We start from the raw sequence: 23,685 nt of genomic DNA, 5'->3' as shown, positions 1-23,685 counted from the left end.
TCACTGATACTTCTCTAAATCAAGCCAGTCATCTGCCTACATTCTTTCTCAACCTTCAGAACAAAGGGCAAACAATGCTTCATTATTTGGATGTGCATAGGCAGCTCTACTTTAATCTGGACAGGACAAAAGCCATGAGAAAATCTGACCAGCTTTTTATTACCTTTGTCCTGGCTCTGAGGGGAAGCCAGCTTTTAAACGGACCATCTCTAACTGGATCTCCCACTGCATCTATTTCTATTACAGGTAAAAAAAAAAAAAAAAAAAACATGAAATGATTAGGTCATACTCCACAAGAGCCACAGCTACCTCTGCTGCCTTTCTAAAGGGAGTCCCTACTAAAGACGTTTTGTAAGCAGCCACCTAGTCATCTCTGCATACCTTCACAAAACACCACCATTTGGAAGCCTTTTCTAAGTCTAGAGCAGGATTTGCCACTGTCATCCTGCAGGGCATCCTCTTGTTTCCTTAATCTTCTTCCCCCTTCAATTCAGCTTTGGGAATCTTCCCACAAGTCAGGACTGCAACATTGAAACACGAAGAACATAGTACAGTTGTGTACACTTTCCATAAATGTTGATGTTCGAGTGTATTCACTTTTGCAGTCTTCTTTCTCTCCCTCCTGCCCCCCTTAGCCTACTACATAGTCTACTAATAATCAACTAATCCAGCCAGGGAACCCCACACCCCCTTGGCTCTCCTGCTTTATGGTCCTCTTCCATAGTTCACTCCTGTCCACTTAGGGCTGCTCCTAGTAGAGGACAAGAAAATACTGAGATCATGACGCAGACTGGCTCCCTTTATACCCGAGCTTACTGAAGTCAGTCAGGGTGTCCAGCAGCCTGGGATGTGGAAAGAGTTTTCTCTGGTAGTTGGACCAGCCAAGGACTTTCACAGCAGGAAATCCCACAAGTCAGAACTGCAATAATGAATACACTCGAACATCTACATTTATGGTAAGTCTACACAACTGTACTTTCTTCACTAGTGATGTAAAGGACTACCTGCTGTATGCCCCTTTGGTTAAAAATAACCTTTTTAGATGCCCTCCAAGGAAAGTTTAGGATACTTGAAGATACTTTAGGAAAAGGATAAAACACTGCAGTCTGCAAAGCAAAAATCTCATCCGCTGTTACCCAAAAACTCCAGAAACTATACTTCCAAGGTCTGCCACTCTAATAAGAACATATTAAGCTGGAACAGTACAGATTCTGGAGATAATGCCAGAAGAAATGACCTGGTTGGACAGGAAGTCAGTCCTGTATCCAGCAGGGACACGAGACAAAAAAATGGTCCCCAATATCAAGAATAAAAGTCCGAATATTTTCTGCTGACCATCAGACCCCCCCCCCCAACCTTAAGCACTGAGAGGAATATTCACTTTTTTCAAGTGGAATTGATTCCTACTGACAGATAAATAGGTAAGAGAGGTGGATTCAATAGGTTACAGAAAATAATTGACTCGGTTTCCCCCTTTTGGAGGTATTTCTTTTGTTCTGTTATCACTTGCAGTATGCCCTGCAAAAACTGTACAATGACAGGAATGGCAAGTAATTCAGCATGTCTCCCTGACAAGTAGGAGCAGAAGATACTGCTCAAGATTATTACTAACTTCAAAAACTGAAAATTAGTGAAGCCCTGTGTTGGGCCTGTCAAGTTTAAACAGATTTGAGACAGTGAAAAAATTGGAGGTGTTGACTCTCTAAGCACTGCTTTCTCCCTGTCTGGCTAAAGGATGCTTTACTCACCACCCTAGACATGAAAATTGTCTATGACTGTATCCTCATCCACAGAGCTCTTAAACAGTTTCCAAATGAGGGATATTCTTCCATTGTATCCCCTTGTTAGTTAACCTTTCTTCTGTCTCAAGAGTACTCACAAAATGTTTGTCACTAGTATTCACACAACTAAGGATGAAGGATATGTGGGATGACTGCCAGATCCAGGCTTCCTCAGTTGAAAAACAGTCCCAGCAGCTAAAATAATGCTCAAAAGTCAACCCTAAACCTTTCCCAAGAAAAGAGATTACTAGGGGCTGTCATATATACAAAATACTGGAACATCATTTCTCCATGATAGGATCCTGCTCCTTAAAAGACTTCTTTCTTCAAGTCTTAAGCCAGGAACTTTCCACAAAGCCACAGGCTATGCCATTCTCTGTTCTTATTGTTCCAGATGCCAGGTTGTACAGGAAATATACTGGTAATCTAGAGGAGGATGTTCTTGTATTATCATATTGCAGTATTCTTAACCTTAGGGAGTTGCTGCCTGCAGCACCGGACATCCAGCCAGTATACCAAAGTCTTGAAAGCAGGGGTAAGTGCGACTTTGCATGTAAGAGCCATAAACTGATGCCGGCTATATCTGTGATGTCTGCACGTACCCAATTCAAAACTTTTCTGACACAGTGTGTTTCAGACATCCGATTGCCAGCTCCAGTAATCTAGCATTTGTTTGACTTCGCCAATCCATTTTCGATGATCGTTCTTGGCTGGCCGCATTCAGATAAGTACCCTTGTGGGTTTTTTTCTTGTTTCTTTACCTTTTTCAGACACATGTCATCTAGGAAGGGAAAGTGTGCTTGTGGAAGACAAATTCCACATAAGGACATGCATGATCAGTGTTTATTCTGTTTAGGGTCAGGTCACGATTACAGGGCCTCTGATATTTGCCAATCATTTGTCTCCAAAACCCTTAGAAGCCATTTGGCAGCTTTAAATCTCTATTTGGAAAATCAGTGCCTCTGACGCTTGGCATCTGAGATGGAAGGTGGAGCGGGCACCTCTGACGAGCTGCCAAGGAAGAAGGCTAAAATATTTAGGCCTGACATCCAAGCTGTGCCTCAGAAATCCGGTGAGAGCCTCGAGGCGAGTGTTAGCCCAGGATCGCTCCCGACTTTAGATAATTTGCGGTTACCGGGAACCAGAATGGAAGCCGATACAGCAGTTATCCAGAGTATGTCTGTGAGGCTTTACAACCATCAGCTCCTGATGGTGAGTGGGAACGATGGCTCGTGGCATTGGAGGGGCCTTCTACTGCCTTGCCATCCATTCCGACGTCGGCACCCAGGCCTACTACTGTTCCTGTTCCTTCTACCTCTTTAAAAAGAAAACAGAGGGAGAAACACAGGGCTAAGATCCTACTCCAGCTTTGGAGACCTTTTCTTTTTTCAAGGCCTTTCAGGTACTCCAGACCCAGATTCCCCAATCAGGCCAACCACTTGTTACACAGGAAGAATCTGAGGAAGAGTCTTCCTCAACCAAAAAAAAACTGAAGTTAGGAAGCAAAAGGATTGGGCTGCTTTTTGTTTTATTTTTTATACTTCTTCTCTTCTGGTACCTCGGCTAACAAGCCTTCAAGGAATGAAATAGTACAAATTTAGCAGCCTTTTTATATCCCATTAATTAAGTGTACTGATACATTCCAATTAATACATTCTTAATTACTACAAACTTTCCACCCAAGCTTAAAGGTGTACCCCCCCATAAGTGAAAGAAAGAAAGAAACTGTCCAATGTAACAATGCCCTACACAGTTATACCATATACTTTTCACAAATTACACAATTATTAAACATTAGTTAATAACAATTTCATATTAAATCTGTTCAATAATTTGAATTTAAATTACTTACATACAACTAGCCTATATTGCACTTTTTCCCTTGATATAATATTAACATTGCTCTTACAATTTTTATACAACTACCTATGTACACTCTAACAAACCCCTAATTTTTATACATAAGTTCCTTAAACATCCCAATTGATTTCCAAATGTAACCCATATGGAAATAAAGTTCACAGGTTCACAATAGTTTTTGTTTCCAGCTTCAACAGCCTACGTCTAAATTCTTCTCCCCCCATATTCTGACATCCAAAGGGTTGGGCCAGAATACTAAAGAAAAGCTGTCAACACTTCCCCCATGGATAGCACAAAAATGTTGGGCCACTGGACTTTCCAATCTCATATTCCTAACATCACCTAGATGTTCTAATATTCTTAGTTTAGTTTTTCTCTTTGTTTGTCCTATATACCACATTGTGGGTGTACATTGTCAGAAGAAAAAATTCAATCGAGTCACATCTGCCTCAGGTGATGAAAATGTCCTTTATTTGCAGCTAACCAGATTACAGCAGCATGTTGGCCAAGATGATCTCAATCTGATCAGCTTGGTTACTGACATCAGCTTTTATTCTTTCCTGTTACTAGCCAAAATAGCTTTTGTTACATTTCTAACAGTTGACTATGAAAAACATCTAGGATCACAATTTACCTCAGAAAAGAATGCTTTACCTCAAAACCACAGCTAGTGTAGAATGTTTACCTCAAAACCACAGTTAGTGTGGAACGTTTACCTCAAAACCACAGTTAGTTCAACAGTGGTAGATGGAATTTTCCAGAGCCTGCCTCAGTAAATTAACTCTTATTCAGAAGTATAGAAAACAGGTGTTATTCAAGTTCATAAGCAAACTACATCTATCATAGATAAAGCCCATCTTTAATAAACATGGTTCAATGACCTTTTCTTACCAACACTTCAGCAAATAGCATATTAATTTTGCTAGATGGGAGAAATAGACAAATAATAGTATGTTTTAAACTTTTTCTCTTAACATTTCCCCCTCAAAACACTTTTATTTGTCTTTTTATTTCAGCAATATATGGTAAAAACTAAGTTTTTCTTTGCTTACATTACTTCATTTGCAAGACAAACTTTTAAACTTCAAAACATTTGCAAAAGTCACATTTCAATGCATTCACTTTCACTAGTCTGTTGCAACTGCTGGTACATTGTCTTCGTAACAGCAGTATCAACCAGTCTTTGTAGAAGACCTCTGATACAGGGTATATAACAGCAACCACATATCACCACGATAGCCACAGCAGCTTCGACGGACACCAGGAAACTGCTGATGAGATGTCTCCATTTTCCAAACCATGCTTGTAGAAAGTCTGTGAAGGGATTATTTACCCCAGAGTTCTCTGCCAATTCTTCGGATAACATCTCCAAACCTTTCAAAGCTCGAGTGATGCTCCCATCAGGGGCAGTGTTATTCGGGATATATGTACAACAGAAAGTCCCAAACATCTTGCAAACTCCTCCTTCTTTGGCCAGGAGCATATCCAACGCAATTCGATTCTGCCATGCCACCTGCGAAGTGGCCTCCAGTTGTTCAGCAATTCCTTTTAATGCATCTTTGGTATAGTTCACAAAATGCTGCTGGTTATAGTAAATGTAGTTGATCCAGTCCACATTCTTATTGGGTTGAATCCAGACAAAGATGGATGCAAAACCAGCCGCTATTTGGTTTATTGCTTTGTATTCATCAGGCACGCCTCTTGGTACGCCAATGCTATCGATGTAGACACTGCTATCGAAGGGTTGCTTCGGTGCCTCTCTTTTTCTCTTATTCAACCACCTCGGCTTTATTTCAGGTTCTCTTATGAAATTGCTTGCTGGAACTGGGAAAATGTAGAATGGTAGAATCAACTTTGCAAGTGCACAAGATCCCTTCCAGGGAATCGTAAGCCTTGATCTGAGTTTGTTGTCTCCACATAACCACCATACGTCTGCCAAACTATGAGTTTGGTTCTCCAGAAATGGATTCCCATTGCCATTCACAGTAACATTGCAATAATTCTGTCCCATATTGCCATAATTCTTTCCTGTGCCATGTCTGGAAATGCACATATATGAACCTGGGTAAGAGATTGCTGTAGGCGGTTTCCCAACCTTGCTTATGACTGGAAAACGCTGGGTTTCATCTTTGCATTTATCTTCGGTTTTGTTGAAGAATAACTTTAACAGACACGTCAGATTACCTTCAGCTTGCATCAATGGGACTGTCGCTAATTGCTGTTTACCTTCAGCACAAGAAACACAGTTCTCACGATGTGCCTCTCGGGTACTATATCTAACCCAAGATAACCATTCATTATGGTGTACAAATCCCGTCTCGAGTAACAATTGATGTTATGTGATCCTATCTCGCCTACATTCTGTACTGATGGGCTCGGAGCCAATCCTCGGCTCCGACTCGGCCCGCTATGCTATAGAGCGAAGCCTCTTATTGGCTGAGCTATTCTCTATCCCAGGATGCACCACCACTAATCCCCCAGATCTCGTTTGCCGCTTACAAGCTAGGACGTGGTCTCAAACTTGGCTGAGCTAAGTGCTGTTTTTTTCTAAAGTTTTCATGTCAGGAAATTCTCTTTTCTTACCCAAAAAGCTGTTTTAACAGCTATTTGTTGTGTACGCGTATTTTTGAATATATTTTTGTGGTAAATTTGTGTGTTTGTTTAGGGAAAGGTTTCCCGTTTAAGTTAGAGGGGCCTTCCCCTATTCCTTAGCAAGTTTCTCTTTTTTTAAGGAGGTCAAGTTCCTGTTTAAGTTAGAGGGTTCTTGGCCCTCCTGTTTGGTGTTTCTGATCTTGATGATGCGGAGGGGTCCCCTAAGTCGTCCTCAGATGATGTCTCCTTTGCAGACATCTTGGAAGCCCTCAAACAACGAGGCGGCTGGCATTCCAAACCCCCTTCTGCTGACGAGTCGGTGTTCCTTAAGGCCTTCGGGGCTCAGCCTTCCGCCTCCTGGGTGTCTCCGCCCTTCGACGAGCTCCTAGATTTGATCTGTCGAAGGGCGTGGGAACATCCAGATTCTGTGGAACCGGTGCCTGCTCGCCCAAATAAGTTCCTATCAGCACCCCCAGAGAAGGAGTTTTTGACAAAAGGTGTGGCTGTAGATGCCTTGGTGGTGGCATCTGCTACCCAGCAAGATGTAGCAGAGGCTTCGACGTCCGTCCATCCTCCTAATAAGGAGTCTAGGAGTATGGATTGGTACGGGAAGCGCACCCTCAGTTCAGCGGCCTTTACCTTAAGGTCCCTGAAGTATTTAACGCACTTCACCAGGTTTCAGAGGGATCTGATCAAGGAGCTTTCAGATACCCTCTTGGGTAACCTACCTGAGCAGCTGGCCCAGACGGTTGGCTCTCAGTTGGCTACGCTGTCATCGATATCAAACTCGTCCATGAGGCTCATTTCATATGCGGCCGAGGGGGCGAGTAGAGCGGCGGGTACGGGTATTGCTCTACGGTGGCAAGCCTGGCTCCGCCTGTGTCATTTTGCGGTAGCCTTCAAGTCTTCCTTTGCCGACGCTCCATGGGTCCTCTTTGTTTGGACCCAAGGTAAAGGACACATTGACCCGCTGCGAGCAAGAAGGTAAGACTTTGACTGCCGTAGGGGCATGATTTTCCACTCCCTTTCGGCCTTATCCCAAGGCTAAAAGAGGAGGGAAAATGTGGTTCCGTAGATCCCAGAAGCCTTATCCCTCACAGCAGGACGATCCCCCTTCTAGAGGCAGAGGAAGGGGAAATTTTTCTGGAAGACGCCGTCCCAGAGGCGGCAGATGCCCCCGCAACACTGGAGACCGCGAGTCCTTTCGTGGCTCTTCAGCCTTCCACAATCCCTGAAGGATTGCCCGACTGTGCAGCTCCGGAGCCAGTCGGGGTCATTCGAGGCACCTAAAAGCCTGGGAAGGTATCACTCAGGACCGATGGGTGGTTCGAATTATCGCCGGAGGTTACGCCATCCCCTTTTCACACTCCCCACCTCCGTCCAAGAAAATCCCGGACCCGCCACCCAGTCAACGAGAAATTGCAACCTTAGAAGTCTCAAAGCTGCTTCAAAAAGGAGTCATCCAACCGGTCCCCGCAGACCAGATCGGATTAGGGACTTACTCAAGATTCTTTTTGGTGCCAAAAAAGACCGGGGACTTGAGGCCCATTTTGGATCTCAGCATTCTAAATCGTTCAGTCAAAAAGTCCAAGTTCCGAATGGTCACCTTACAATCCATTCTCCCACTGCTGGAGAAAGGTGTTTGGATGTGCTCCATAGATCTCAAGGACGCCTACTACCACATCCTGATAGATCAGGCGTCGACATTTGCGCTTCAGCCTAGGAGACAGTCATTTTCAGTTCCGAGCGCTGCCCTTTGGTCTCACCACAGCCCCCAGGGTGTTCACCAAATGTTTGGCAGTCGTGACTGCTCACCTGAGGAGTCTAGGATTCCAGGTGTTTCCATATCTGGACGACTGGCTCCTAACTGCCACCTCCAGGCGTCTACTATTGCAGAACCTACAAGCCACAATATCACTAGGCACTTCCCTTGGAATCACCTTCAATTGGCCAAAGTCTGTGTTGCTGCCATCTCAACGCATAAGATTCATCGGAGTAGAGATAGACTCAATTCGAATGCGGGTCTATCTTCCTACAGAAAGGATACAAACCATACAGGCTCAAGTCCGAGCCTTGCTTCTCAGTTCCAAAGCTCCAGCCAGGATGGCCCTGCAGCTATTGGGATCTATGTCGGCCACTGTTCTTCTAGTCCCCCTAGCAAGGTTGCATATGAGAATTCTCCAGTGGCTTCTTTCGACACAGTGGTCCTTTCAGGATCTCCCTCTCAGTCACCTCATACGGATCACGGAAACCTACAAACGGGACCTTCGCTGGTGGCTGGTGCCCTCCAATCTGGATCAGGGTCGACCCTTTGTTCCACCTCCTCCTTTGGCCACTTTGACTACGGACGCCTCCCAGATGGGGTGGGGGGGGGGCATTCCCTGGGCAGGTCAGTCCAAGGCAAATGGCATTCAGAAGAGAGTCTTCTTCATATCAACATTTTGGAAATGAGGGCGGTGCTTCTATCTCTACAAGCCCTCCACGATTACCTCCCTCATGGCGTAATTGCCGTTCACTCCGACAACATGTCAGTGGTCTGGTATCTGAACAAGCAGGGAGGAACCAGATCCTACCCTCTTTGCAGAGAGGCCATGAGAGTCTGGGAATGGGTAGTGGCGACCAGACGTTTTCTGATAGCAACTCATATCCCTGGCAAATCCAACGTGATAGCAGACAGACTGAGCAGAACTATCCTCTCTCCTCACGAGTGGTCTCTGAACAATGCAGTGACGGCTCAGATCTTCAGCAAATGGGGAATTCCTTGTTGCGACCTCTTCGCAACCCCGCTGAACGCGAAGTGCAGAAAGTTCTTCTCCCTCACTCCAGCTCCGGGGGAGAGTCCTATGGGCGCACTAACCCATCCTTGGCCCACCGGCTTGCTATACGCCTTCCCCCCAGTTCCCCTCCTTCCCAGAGTGATCCAAAAGGTGTCTCACTTGGGGAGCAAAATGATCTTAGTTGCTCCTTACTGGCCTCGTCAGGTATGGTTCCCCTATCTTCAGAAATATGCACTGGACGGTCCATGGTTCCTGGATCAGATCCCAGACCTATTAATTCATCAGTCGGGACTACTCCACCAGTCCCTTCACACTTTGAAGTTAACAGCTTGGCTCCTCCTCTTCCGACTATAGTCAGGAATCATACCTTAGACCCGAAGTCATACATATCTTATCTTCGACCCACAAGTCTGCCACTAAGAAATTGTATACTAGCAAATGGAAGAGATTTGCTATTTGGGCTCAACTCCGGGGTCTGGATCCCATTACTATTCCTGTATCGGAAGTCCTAAAATTTCTAACTTCCCTATTCAATCAAGGTTCTTCAGTCTCTACCATCAAGGTCCAATTGGCAGCTATTTCCAATTTTCATGAATCTATAAACCCACCTTTAATGAGCAACAGATTGTGTAAAACCTTCATGAAAGGTGCTGTGCTTTTACGACCTCCGATTTCTCATCCTGCTCCTCCGTGGGATCTCGATGTGGTGTTACGTGCCTTAACCTCCTCCCCCTTCGAACCGGCAGCAACATGTGATTTGAAATTTCTATCTTGGAAAACCGCTTTTCTGGTCGCGATTACTTCTGCCAGAAGGGTTTCAGAGCTTCAAGCTCTATCTGTAAAACCACCGTACCTGGTTTTTCACAAAGATAGAGTATCGCTCGGGCCTAATCCATCCTTTGTCCCTAAAGTTTGTTCCAGTTTTTGCCTGCAACAGTCATTAGAACTTCCAGTTTTCTTTCCAAAGTACTCAAACAAAGCGGAATACATATTCCACACATTGGATGTCCACAGACAATTGCGTTTTTATTTAGACAGGACCAAACAAACAAGGAAAACAGATCAATTGTTTGTGTCCTTTTCGGATAATAAATTGGGCAAAGCCGTCACAAAGGTCACTATTGCCAAATGGATCAGGGACTGTATTAGTCAAGCTTATTCCTCTTCTAATAAAGAGCTTACGACCTCTGTCAAAGCTCACTCTACAAGAGCTATGGCTACTTCAATAGCATTCCATTCTAAGCTTGCCATTATTGACATTTGTGCTGCGGCTACGTGGTCTTCCCCGCACACTTTCATTTCCCACTACAAATTGGATGTGGCATCCCGGGGGCGAGCTTCATTTGGTTCCACTGTGCTCAGGAGTGTTTTCCAGTGAGCCACCCAGGATTTAGGTGCTAGGGACGCTGTCCCATCAGTACAGAATGTAGGCGAGATAGGATCACATAACATCTTTTAGTTATGTACTCACCATAACTTTAGATGTTTGGGATCCATCTCACATTCTAATAACCCACCCTCCTTCCCCCTGCCTTGGAGATCAGAAGAGATCGGACGGTCCGAATTCTGTTGTTTCATCTTGAAACATCTGGCAATGTTATATGAACAAGTTATGTGTGTGTGCATGAATGTGGACAAACAAGATCTGGGGGATTAGTGGTGGTGCATCCTGGGATAGAGAATAGCTCAGCCAATAAGAGGCTTCGCTCTATAGCATAGCGTGCCGAGTCGGAGCCGAGGATCGGCTCCGAGCCCATCAGTACAGAATGTAGGCGAGATGGATCCCAAACATCTAAAGTTATGGTGAGTACATAACTAAAAGTTCTTCTTCTGTGAAGGCAAAATCTGCTTTACTTGTAGCATTTTTAAGGCTTTGCACTTTAAGTTGGAGGGTCCCCAAAGGATCAGTTCCAATTGGAAGAGACAATCCGATTCCATAAACTCCTGAATCACTTTCTTGTGGTGACACGATGGTTATAGTAATCACTTCAGTACCTTGGAAATGCGCAATTTTTATTCTTTGTTGCCTGCTTTTATCTTTCTCCGGTATCACTGCGCCACTTGTTTCCCATCCGTTCACATTTGTTGACCACCAAACATTTGACCAGGATGCACAGTCTCTATTGCACAAGTATTTTGCAAGAGTCAGGAAATCATTACTGTTCCATTTAGCACAGTCCAAAATTCCTTCACAAAGTTTTACCTTGAACATAGTAGTAACACCTGTTTGCGCTTGCAGCACCACCATTCCTTTTTCTCTCACAACTGTTCCTTCTTGTATGGACATATTTACTTTCGCCACCAAAATCATCATCACGTAACAGTTCAAGTACCAGTTGAACATGGCCATCCTTCCTTTGTAGTCAGACTTTGCGTTCAGGAGTCCAATGGAGTCTGACCAACATCAATGGTAGAAGGAAAAGTCTTAAGTTTTTTACAGTGGGTGATACGAATCCACGAAGTCCTCGCTGCGATCTTTACAGCCGTAGGTGTTGAGATAAGTACTTGTTATGGGCCTTCCCACCTGGGGGATGACCAGTTCTTTCTCTTCACAATTCGGATCCACACCCCGTCCCCGGGTGCCACGCTTAACAAGGTTTCACTTCTGGAATCTGCAAAGGAGTCATTGGTTACAGGAGACTTGACATTTAGCAGCTTCTTCATATAATCCACCAGATCCTCACCCCCCTCACGTTCCGCTGGCAACAATCCTTGCCACTGCGGGACGTAATATGGTCTCCCAAACAAAAGTTCAAATGGTGAAAGTCCTTTGTAGGAGGGTGAGATTCGCATGTACAGGAGTGCCAATGGAAGGCACGCAGTCCAGGATCTATGCGTTTCTGCCATCAGTTTGCGGAGTTTACTCTTCAGGACACCATTAGTCCAGCTGACTGCGGATGGTAAGCACAATGGTACTTGAGATCAATTTGAAACACTTGACCCAACTTCTGAACAATCTGGTTAACAAAATGAGACCCATTATCACTGTAAATGCATCTTGGTAAACCAAATCGGCGAATTATTTCTGTAGTCAAAAGCTTAGCTACTGTGTGTGCATCAGGATGCTTTACTGGAAAAGCTTCTACCCACTTAGAAAAAGCATCAATTATAACTAGACAGAATCTTTTGCCCTCTGAAGGTGTCAACTCAATAAAGTCCATACAGAATGTGTGGAATGGATATGGAGGGGTAGGGAATGCCTGCTGAGATTTTGTAACTCCCCCCTGAGCATGATACTTTGCACATAATAAACAAGATAAACAGAATTGCTTTGCATAAGTTGAAAACCCCTTACACCAAAACACTTTAGACACTATTTGAACCATTGTCTGTACTCCTACATGGGCAGGTCCATGGCTAACCAATGCAGCATACCTAAAAAGGTTTGAGGGTAATATCATTTTGCCATCTGATGCCCTATACAACCCATCCTGTTGAGTAATACCATATTTCACCCAATGACATTTTTCCTTCTGTGTTGTCAGTGTTTGCATTACTTTTAGTGTCTCTAAGTCTAAGAAGTGTCCGGGCTCTAAATCATTGTCATGTAAAAGCAAATCATTTTCTTGAGCTGCCTTTTTTGCAGCCATATCAGCAAGGGCATTTCCCCTGGAGACAGGATCTTTTCTATTGGTATGTGCGGAACATTTACATATCGCTATCTGGAGTGGTAATTGCACTGCATCTAACAACTGTAAAATTAAATCTCTGTGATTTATTGGTTTGCCTGTCGCAGTAACCATTCCCTTATTCTTCCATTGTTGGGCGAAAACATGCACAGTGGAGAAAGCATACTGACTATCTGTATAAATTGTCACTTTTTTACCCTCCCCTAAGGTACAAGCTCGAGTCAAAGCCACTAACTCAGCTGCTTGGGCAGAATAAATGTTTGACAATCCTTTTGCTTCCAAAACTTCAGGTTATCTTATCTTGCAAAAGTATAGTAGCTACTGAATGTGGAACTCGCAATGTTAATGGGTGGAACAAAACTAATGATGCTGAGGCTTGCCCTGCCATGGCGGCTGCCACTACAGCTTGAACAAAATGCGGCAATGCCCTTGCAACAGGATCTAATCTGGAGGAATAAAAAGCTATCGGTCTCTGTTTATCCCCATGTACTTGTACCAGAACCGAAGTCATATACCCTCCCTTACAATCAACCATTTGTACAAACTGCTTAGAATAGTTTGGAAAACCCAAAACAGAGGATCCTGCTATCAATTGCTTAATTCTATTAAATGTTTGTATTGCCTTATCTGTCCACTGTATATTACTTTTAGCTGCCATGGGAGTGTCATAGATCAGTGCGGTCAATGGCCCTACTTCTTCAGCATAATTAGGAATCCAACTTCTACAAAAATTAGTCACGCCTAAAAACGACATCATCTCCCGCTTAGTCGTAGGCATAGGTGCTTCAAGAATTGCTTGTTTTCTTTTATTTTCCAATTGTCTACCTTCCTGCGAGACTAAATAACCCAAGTACTTTACTTGTGCTTTCCACAATTGTAACTTCTCTTTATTTACTTTATGTCCTTGCTCAGCTAAAAAACTAAGAAGGGCTAGGGTATCCTTTTTACAACTTTCCTGCGTGGGTGAGGCCAATAAAATATCATCTACGTACAACAGAACCTGGCTTCCCTCTGGGGGAACAAACTGAGCTAAATTCGCAGCCATTTCTTGTGCGAATATTGTCGGACTCTCACAATAACCCTGTGGCAATCTGGTGTATGTGTATCTTTTACTTTGGAAAGTGAATGCAAACCAAAATCTACTCTCCTTATGTAGTGGTATGGAGAAAAAGGCATTGCTTATATTTATGACAGAAAAATATCTGTGCTGAGGTAGTAAATCATTAAGTAATGTATAGGGGTCAGGGACCACCGGTGCTCTTGGGATCATAGCTGAATTAACTGCTTGTAAATCCTGAACCAACCTCCATGACCCATCTGTTTTCTTTACAGGAAACAACGGAGTATTGCAGGGTGAATCTGGGCATTCAACAAGAATTCCTACCTGTTTTAGCTGTTCAATAACTGGTTTAATTCCTTCCTCTGCTTGCTTACATAGTGGATATTGGTGCTTACGAGGTCTAAAACCTGACTTTGCAGTTATACAAACTTCACCTGCTGTTTTCATTAATCCTACATTTCCTTTACCTTTTGACCATAAATCTACAGGCAAGGCACTTAACGCACTATCTTCCTCTTGAGTTAGGAGGATTTGTCATGCCATTTCTGTTTTGTCGTGCCCAAGTCACCCAATTTAATCTTTGTACCTGGATCTGTTGATCTTTTAACTGACTTTCAGACATTGTGTTCCAAATCGTTACCTTTTTCGCCAAATCTACCCAATGTGTCCCCACTGCTTTAGTAACTGAGATATGTGGGCTATAACTTGAGCGATATAAAGAACTCATTTCCTTAGTCAAAGTACAGGTTACTACTGTATTACCTTGCGTATCCCAAAACATATCATTCAAAATTATCCTTGCACACTTGTGCTTAAAGAATTCTTTTTCAAATTCTTTATCCGGACCAGGGGCCTTATAGAACATTGTACAATGTAAGTGCACCACAACCTGCGGTGACCCGCTGCTAGATTTACTTAGAGCTAGATTGATCAACTCTGAATCAACCCTCCCCAGGCCGTCTGAAATCAAGTCTAGGCTATACCAGTAAAACAAGTCTTGTACTCCCTGTACTACTAAGCCATCCACTAACCTTTTTGCCTCAATACCCTTAGGTGTGGGAATTGCCGCTATTCCAAACACATGCATCAAATCTCTTCCCAGCAAATTAACTGGACAAACTTTTGATATAATTACCCTGCACCGAACAGTTTGGTTTGTTTGCAGATCTGTGAACAGTAGAGGATGAGACAGTGGTTCCTTATAAATTTTCCCATTTGCCGCTTTTACAAGGACAAACTCATCTGTTTCACAGTTCGGAGGCAGAACTGCTGGACCCAAAAGTGTACGTGATGCACCTGAATCACATAAAAACTCCACTTTCTGTCCCTCAACCAAAAACTCTATCATGGGTTTCTGATCTAGATGCATAGCAATACCCAAATTTGCCAGGTTTATGACTTCACAGTCACAATCCCGCCCTTCCATTAGAGTGTTTCTGACATTCATCGTAGAGAGTGTCTGCCTTTTCATTATCCCCATAATGAAGATGGCGCCTTTCTTTACTATCATATAGTCATGCAGAGCCCTTGTTCGTAAGCTGTGGGGGATGTTGCCACTCTTCATAGTCGGCAGCAAAGTGCCCACGTCTACCGCATTTAAAACATTCTCCACATTTTAACCTTTCCCTATAGGCTGAATGTCCACCCGGTTCATTTAATGTGTCCCATTGCGGGCCCCCACGTTTTTTTTTATGCCACCACAGCGCTCTTGCCCCCTTTGGTCCTGTACTAAGAATATCCCACCATCATCCCCTACTGCCAACACTTGTACTTTCTTTTTCTTTTTTAGATTACAATGTCGCTCAGCATGTCATGCATATTCAAACAAAGGTTGCAGTCTACATGTTCTATGATCTACCATGTGCTTAGTAATAAAACTACTTATCGGAGCCTTACAACCTTTAAGAAAAGCATTTTTTAATTGCTGTTCATACGGACTATCATTAGTCTGATCCTGCGGAATCATCATTCCACAATGGTTATTGAACACTTCTGTCAGTCTTACAATATAATGATCTACAGATTCATCATCATTTTGAATGCACTGATTTATTACTGTCCAATCTGCTGTTGGACGCCACTTATCAGAAATTCTCTTTAACAGATCAGTGACTCGCGTATCTAACACCCCAGAATTATGCTTTAATGTAGTGCCGTCATCTGCCTTACATATCCAAGTACCACAAACTAAGCGCCAATCTGGACCTAAGATTTGTCGCACTACTTGTTCTACTTCTAAACCATTTAGATGATAACTTAAACGCATACCAACTATGTCCTCAGAAAACTTTTGAAAATTAACCTTGGGGTGAGGAAAACCATCTGTAGCTCGTTTTATATCCTCTCTAGCCCAGGGACAATAAACTAAAATAGTTGGTTCTTGTCCAACATCTCCTGCTTGTGGGTTTGCAACTTGTATTAAGGGAAGAGCTTCTGAATGGTCAGAAAGTTTAATAGCCCAACGTCCTTGCCCTGCTGGTCCTGACCTTAACTGCATAAGTTGGTCTACCTGTTGCAAAGCAACCTTAGGTACTACGGGAATTTGTGGGTAAATTGGAGGGGTCACAACATTTCCTTGAGCAGCTAATAACACACCCTGCTGTACAGATCCCACATCTTCAGACTGATATTGAGGAGGTTCCCCCGGTATGGCAGCAGCAATTTCACCATACGGTGGGGCGGTTGCCTGCCTTTGTACTGCACAAACTGTATGCTCATCTTCCTTATCTAAAAATAAAGCTACTTTTCCACTTGGCACCAGTGATCCCTTTTGATTTATTTTCTCTTTTTCCTGGCACTGTTTTTCTTTTATAGCTCGTTTATTTGCTTCTTCTAACCATTTTTGTGCTTGGGGAAATCCCAATTGTCTCTGCTTTTTAGTTCTAGTTCCTGCATCTCTTTTCAAATCTCTAACCAATTTTGCACAGGCATTCTTATTCAGTGTATTTCAACTTCCACTTTCTCAAAAATTTAACATTATTTTTGTTTAAACTTTTCATATACTTAGCATCAACATTTAAACAGGCATCACTCTCACACTTGCAGCAACTTGAACCCATGTTTTCCTAGATTTCTTATTTTAGGACTGTATATTTTAGGACTGCATTAAAATTATTTTTACAGGGCTTATTACAAAATGGGGCTATCTTAATGGGGATCCTAACAAAATAACAGGTAATCCTAACAAAATAATCTTAACAATTATTCCTACCCACCCTTAACTAAAAATAAAAACCTTAACTAGAAATAAAACCCCTGTCGACGAGGTTAAATTAAATTAAAAGAAAAAAGGGTATTTTCATCCTACCTGAACCAGATGAGACTCCGTTTCCCCTTTTTGGTTCGGAAACCATCCCCCAGATAGGGATCAGACAGCGGCCGGCCTCTTTCCAACGACAAATCAGTCGGAGGGCTTTCCGTCGAGGAAATCTTAAGATGAGAAACCCTCACCTGTGCAGGTTTTTCAATCTCTCTGTTAGTCTGATCCGTATCTTCGTAGAGGTTTCCGGCTCGAAGGACCAAAATGTCAGAAGAAAAAATTCAAGCGAGTCACATCTGCCTCAGGTGATGAAAATTTCCTTTATTTGCAGCTAACCAGATTACAGCAGCATGTTGGCCAAGATGATCTCAATCTGATCAGCTTGGTTACTGACATCAACTTTTATACTTTCCTGTTACTATCCAAAATAGCTTTTGTTACATTTCCAACAGTTGACAGTTGGCTATGAAAAACATCTAGGATCACAATTTACCTCAGAAAAGAATGCTTTACCTCAAAACCATAGCTAGTGTAGAATGTTTACCTCAAAACCACAGTTAATGTAGAACGTTTACCTCAAAACCACAGTTAGTGTAGAATACTTAGTTCAACAGTGGTAGCTGGAATTTTCCAGAGCCTGCCTCAGTAAATTAACTCTTATTCAGAAGTATAGAAAACAGATGTTATTCAAGTTCATAAGCAAACTACATCTATCATAGATAAAGCCTATCTTTAATAAACATGGTTCAATGACCTTTTCTTACCAACACTTCAGCAAATAGCATATTCATTTTGCTAGATGGGAGAAAGAGACAAATAATAGTATGTTTTAAACTTTTTCTCTTAACAACATCCACACCAATAATGTAGACCCCCACATGAGTCACATTTAAACTAATTTCTTATCCAGAATTTCTTTCCATTAATAACCCATCCATCCACATTTTTTATTCTTTTACACACTTTACACATTCCACAAGGAAATGCCCCCAGCCTTTTCCCAACAATATTCTGTGCCTTCTGATTCAATAACTCCCTTAAATTGCTGAATCGGCCATACGAAAAATTACTTTGTTTGGGAACAACTTCCCTACCATTTCATCCCTGTAAATAACTGGCCATAGCTTATTAACCAACTCTCTTAATATATCTGAAAAAGGGGAGAATTTGGTTACATAATAGAGGCTCCACTTCTACTGAATCCTTAACTTTATGAATTTTCTGATTAATTCTGGGACCTCTCTGGTCACAGCCTATACTCACCACCCCTCTGACTTTGTCCAAAGCTACCTGAATATAAGTGTCTCTATAACCTCTCTTACATAGTCTGTTCTTTACCAAAATAAATTCATTCTCTAAGACCTTCTTGTCAGAAGTATTTGTCATAGTATGCTTAAATTCCTCATAGGGTAAAGATTTTATCAAATGTGAAGGATGTGCACTGCTAGCTTCCAAGAAATTATCTGCAGCAGTTGCTTTATGAAAGGGCCTATATTGTAGATTCCCATTTGTGTCTACATAAACTTCTACATCTAGAAACTGCATGATTCTATCATTGACTTTGTATGTAAATTCTAAACCAAAAGAATTCTGACTTAATTTGCTCATGAAGTTTTCAAATTCACACTGATTACCCCTACACACAAAAATCAAATTATCAATAAAGCATTTAAACATAATCACATTGATGTTCTTGTTTCACTGTTGCAGTCATTACATTTGGGGTTATCTGTTTGCAGTAGCCCTCAGTCCTGCTTCGGTTGCTGTCCCTTCTTCCATGACGTCAGGTCATCAGGGGTATAAAACATGCAGCCGACTCCATTATATCTGTCTTTCTTGACATGCAGTGCCCGAAGCAAAAGCAGTTCGCAAGTGCCGGTCGGCCGACTCCTGAAATTTTCATTTTCGAGTTTCAGAACCAAAGTCTTCAACTAAAGCTAAGTACCCCGTTGGGGAAACTTTTTCTTGCTCCTTACCGATGTCAGTAAAAGCTAATAATTGCATTACTTGTGGAAAGCAAATACCTCATAAAGATTTTCATTCATACTGTATTCCTTGCCTAGGCCTTGACCATGACGTACCTTGCTGGAGGTTTTGTGCTTTATTTAATCAGCGCACTGTCTGTCGTCAGTATATTTTTGCCTCTAAATATTTCGGTTCTCGGTTTAATTATCCAGAAATGTCATTGGTCAGCCATCCGACTACCGGGATTTTGAAAAAATCACAAAGATAAAGACAGAGACAGGCTGCCGAGGTCCAAAACTGCCAACGACGCTTCTCCTAAGCCAGTCGCCAGTTCGCCGGTACTCAGTGAAGAGCTTTTGCAGCCCCTGATACCCGCTACTTCAGAGTCACAGGCCTCTACTGAGACCCATTCAGAGTCCGGTATGACACAGGATGCTTCAACTATGGAACCCACAGATGTCTCTACCTTGGATGGGTCCGGAGCCGCTGTGCAGGCACCGGCTTCTGTGGGTGTATTCAGGCCTACGGACTTGCATGTTAAACCAACGCCTCTGTCTTCATTTAGGCATAAATCTCGAACCATGCCTAAAAAACTAACACCCAGGCCACATGTTCAGGTCTCTATGCCTAAAAAACAAATGATAAGAATGGCTGAAGATCTTCTAACTCTAATCAGGGGAAGCCAAACCCCCCCCCCCCCAAGAGACCTAGGACTGAAGTTGTTTATGAATCTTCTGACCAGGATTCTGATTTTTCTGATTCTTCTGATGATCTGGATTTGCCCTTATCTACTTATGAGGATTCTGATGCAGGGGACTCTATTCCCTCTGCTTCCCCTCCAGAGGATTTCTCTTTTGGTGAAACCTTACATACTCTAAGGGAGCATTTCCACCGGGAAAGTTAGGATTTTTCTGTTTCAAAAAAGAACCTTAGGGATTTCTTACTCCTTCCTCAGCATAGGCCTTTAGCTATTCCTCCTGTAATAGACATTGTTGATGGTGCTTTTTCGGAATCTAGTTTGGCCTCTGATTCTTTGCCTCCTGCTCCAAGAAAACCTGACAGATATTACAGGGTTCATGATGATTCACACAAGTTTCTTTTTAAAAATCCTATTACGGATCCAGAGACTATTTAACAGGGACCCAAGGACATTAAGGCCTCTACTGCTAAAAATCCTACCCCTTCTGATAGAGACTCCAGGGTGCTGGATAGATGGGGTAAGAAGGTTTACACTTCTGCAACCTTGGCCATTAGGGCTTTAAACTGCCAGTTTCATATGTTAAAGTATCAGCAACATGTTATTGGATTGCTTAAACAGAAAATTATGTTGATTCCTGACTGTGCGTAAAATAAAGAATTACAGGATTTAATGCATTCTGCTGAACAGGTTGGAAAACATACTTTGCAATGTGGATTTGATTCATTAGAGGCCTCTTGCAGGGCTGCTGTTACTGGGTCTGTGCTCAGAAGGCATGCTTGGCTTAAGGAACAATCTCTGCATGATCATGTTAAAGCTAAATTTTCGAATGCTCCCTTAAATCAGGACCGCCTGTTTGGCCACAAGGCTGAGGAAGTTCTTAAAAAGATGAAAGATAAAGCTAAATCTATGCAAACTGTTAAAGATTTCTTACAAGTTCAGCCTCCTAAATTTAGTAGGCACTGGCCCTCTAAGAATTGGTCCTTTCCAGCCTCTTCTAGGTCTTCTCAAGCCAACCCCAGACACAGCAGAAACCCCAGGTTTCAGTCCCAGGGGGCACACAAGACTAAGCAGTGGGGGGGTTTCCGCACCCACATCAGGGAGTAGTAAGACTCCCCCTATGGAAAACTGTCTCAATGACTTGCTCTTAAAACTTCCAAGCAGTTCCCAACTGAATGCTTCTTTAGGCGGAAAGATTGGTATGCAGGACAAAAACTGGGAACTCATTACCCAGGACAAATGGGTTTTAAATATTGTGTCCTAAGGATACAGATTTCACCATACCAACACCAAGCGGGTGGCCAGATCTACCCACAAATCAGTGGGCAGAGGCCCAAAATCAAGTATTCACTTTCTTAAGCATAAGGGCTATTCAGCTGGTACCAGAAGAGGAAAGGGACAAGGTTTCTACTCAAGACTTTTTCTGGTACCCAGAAAAGGCAATACATGGCGTCCTATCCTGGTCCTTTCTACTCTAAGTACCTTTCTGGTGATTCCAAAATTTAAGATGCTGACCCTTCACCAGCTGCTTCCTAAGCTAGGCAAAGATGCACAGTTGGCAACGCTAGACTTAAAAGAAGCATACCTGCACATCCCTATCAGGGAGTCTTGCAGAAGATACCTGCGCTTCAAAACAGGCTACATGCACTATCAGTTCTCTGCACTGCCCTTTGGCTTATCTGCTGCGCCCAGAGTATTCACAAAGTGCCTAGCTCCAGTCATTGCATTCTGCAGGCAATGAAATATTCAGATATATCCATACCTGGACGATGGTCTAATTCAGGCAGAAAGAAAGGACATACTTTTGAATCATCTGGCCTTTGTTCAAAGGATACTAACTTGTCTGGGGTACACCATAAACGAAAACAAATCACACCTGGTACCCTATCAACAAATACTATTCTTGGGAGCAAGCTTGAATACAACTTCCCAGATTGCTTTCCTCACACCAGAGAAACGGACTCGTTTGACAACCTACTTCAAACAAGTGACCACAAAAACACAGTTATCTGCAAGGCAAACACTGCAAGCTTTGGGGTTCATGGCCTCCTGCATTCTTCTAATTCCATATGCAAGGCTGCATATAAGGAAACTGCAATGGTATCTCAAAAGCCTATGGTGTCAGCATTCACAGGCTCTAGAAGCTATGATACCTGTCATACCTTGCCTACACCTAGAGTTCCTTTGGTGGGCAGAGGCCTGCCACCAAAACAAGGGACTACCATTCACACTACCCCCTGCCGCCCAAACCTTAACAACAGACACATCAGACTATGCATGGGGGGCTCACCTGTCAGGGAAGTGCATTCAGGGCAAATGGAACCCAAGTCAAATGCACCTACACATAAATCAAAAGGACATGTTAGCTGTACAGAATACTCTGACAGCCTTCAAGGACCACATTCTTCCAAGGCAACTAATGGTAAAGACGGACAACACCTCTGTCGTGTGGTACATAAACAAGCAGGGGGGTACACACTCTTACCCCCTCTGCAGACTAGTCATGGCATTGTGGAACACAGCCTTGAGCTACCAAGTGGATCTACAAGCTCAATTCCTGCCAGGAAAACTAAGTACACTGGTAGATGGACTAAGCAGAAACCTCATGGACCCACACGAGTGGAAACTGGAACCAAGGATTTTCAACATGTTGACAAGCAAATGGGGGAGCCCAGATATAGACCTGTTTGCCTCCCCCCAGAACCATCAACTGGACAAATTTTGCACAAGGATTCCCCACAAACCAGCTTGGAAAGTGGTTTATGCCTTTCTTTCTCTGCCTCTGCTCTCCAAAGTACTACTAAAGATCAAACAGGACAAGCCAAGGACAATTTTAATTGCACCAGACTGGCCACGCCAACACTGGTACCCCCTCCTGTGCAGTGTGTCATGCTTGGTCCCATGGCACCTGTCTCAGACTCCTTCCCTGTTGTCTCAGCAGGAGAACCAGATTCTGCACCCTCAGCTGCAAACCCTGAACCTAGCAGCCTGGCTAATTACCTAATCTCTCCTTTACCATCCCTCAGTAAATCAGTGATGGATATCATTTTAGTGGCTAGGAGGCCTAGTACTAGAAAATCTTATGCTGCAAAATGGAAAAGATTTTGTGCCTGGAACCAGTCTCAAGGGATGAGCGCAGCAGTGCCCAATTTACCTCAGATTCTACAATATTTGACTGAGATGCTTCGTAAGGGCTTGTCCTTTTCCTCCATCAAAATTCATGCCTCAGCCATTTCAGCTCATTATAGCAGAGAGCCTCCCCTCTTCTCTCACCCACTGCTCAATCAGTTCCTCAGAGGAGCCAAAAAATTTAAGGCCACCGAGGAGAGCTCCAACTCCAGCCTGGGACCTTAACTTTGTCTTGGAAAAACTCACTCTTCCTCCTTTTGAGCCTGCTGCTACTGCAGAATTAAAATTCCTTTCCTGGAAAACAGCTTTCCTTTTAGCAATCACTTCTGCAAGAAGGGTATCTGAGATACAGGCCTTATGGCAGTGGAGCCTTCCATCATCTTTCATGCGGACAGGGTGTCCCTCAGAACCAATCCCTCCTTCATGCCCAAGGTGGTATCCATTGTGGCTCTTAATCAGTCCATTCATTTGCCTACCTTCTTTCCTAACCCACAGAACAAAGGGGAATGGATTCTGCACTCCTTAGATGTGCACAGACAACTTAGATTCTACTTGGACAGGACTAAACCTCAAAGGAAATCTGAACAACTGCTGGTGGCATTTGTTGCACGGACAGAGCGGAAAGCTATTTCAAAGCAAACAATTTCAAAATGGATAGGCTACTGCATTCATTCATCCACCACGTTCTGTGAAAGCTCATTCAACTAGAGCTGTAGCAGCTTCTGCAGTTTTTCATGCTAGAGCTTCTTTAGATGACATTTGTGCAGCAGCTACATGGGCATCTCTTCATACCTTTATTACTCATTGTAAACTAGACCAGGTCTGTAGTGGACATGCATCATTCGGTTCGATGGTGCTCAGGAATATTCTTCCATGAGACCTCCCAAGATTCAGGTAGCTAGGGACTCTGTCCCACAGTCAAGGATTGAGTGAAGA

General features: G+C 43.2%; 1 protein-coding gene across 2 annotated transcripts in view; it reads left to right on the top strand.

Moving 5' to 3' along the window:
• GMPPB (GDP-mannose pyrophosphorylase B) overlaps nt 1-23,685 on the top strand; it is an 824,737-nt gene that overhangs the window by 781,131 nt on the left and 19,921 nt on the right. The gene's annotated exons all lie outside the window — the stretch shown is intronic.

Source organism: Protopterus annectens, chromosome 7.part0 (genome assembly GCF_019279795.1).
Source record: "Protopterus annectens isolate FY-2018-M chromosome 7.part0, PAN1.0, whole genome shotgun sequence".
NCBI lineage: Eukaryota > Metazoa > Chordata > Ceratodontiformes > Protopteridae > Protopterus > Protopterus annectens.
Note: the sequence above shows the minus strand (reverse complement) of the source record. Positions and strands in the feature narration are given on the sequence as shown.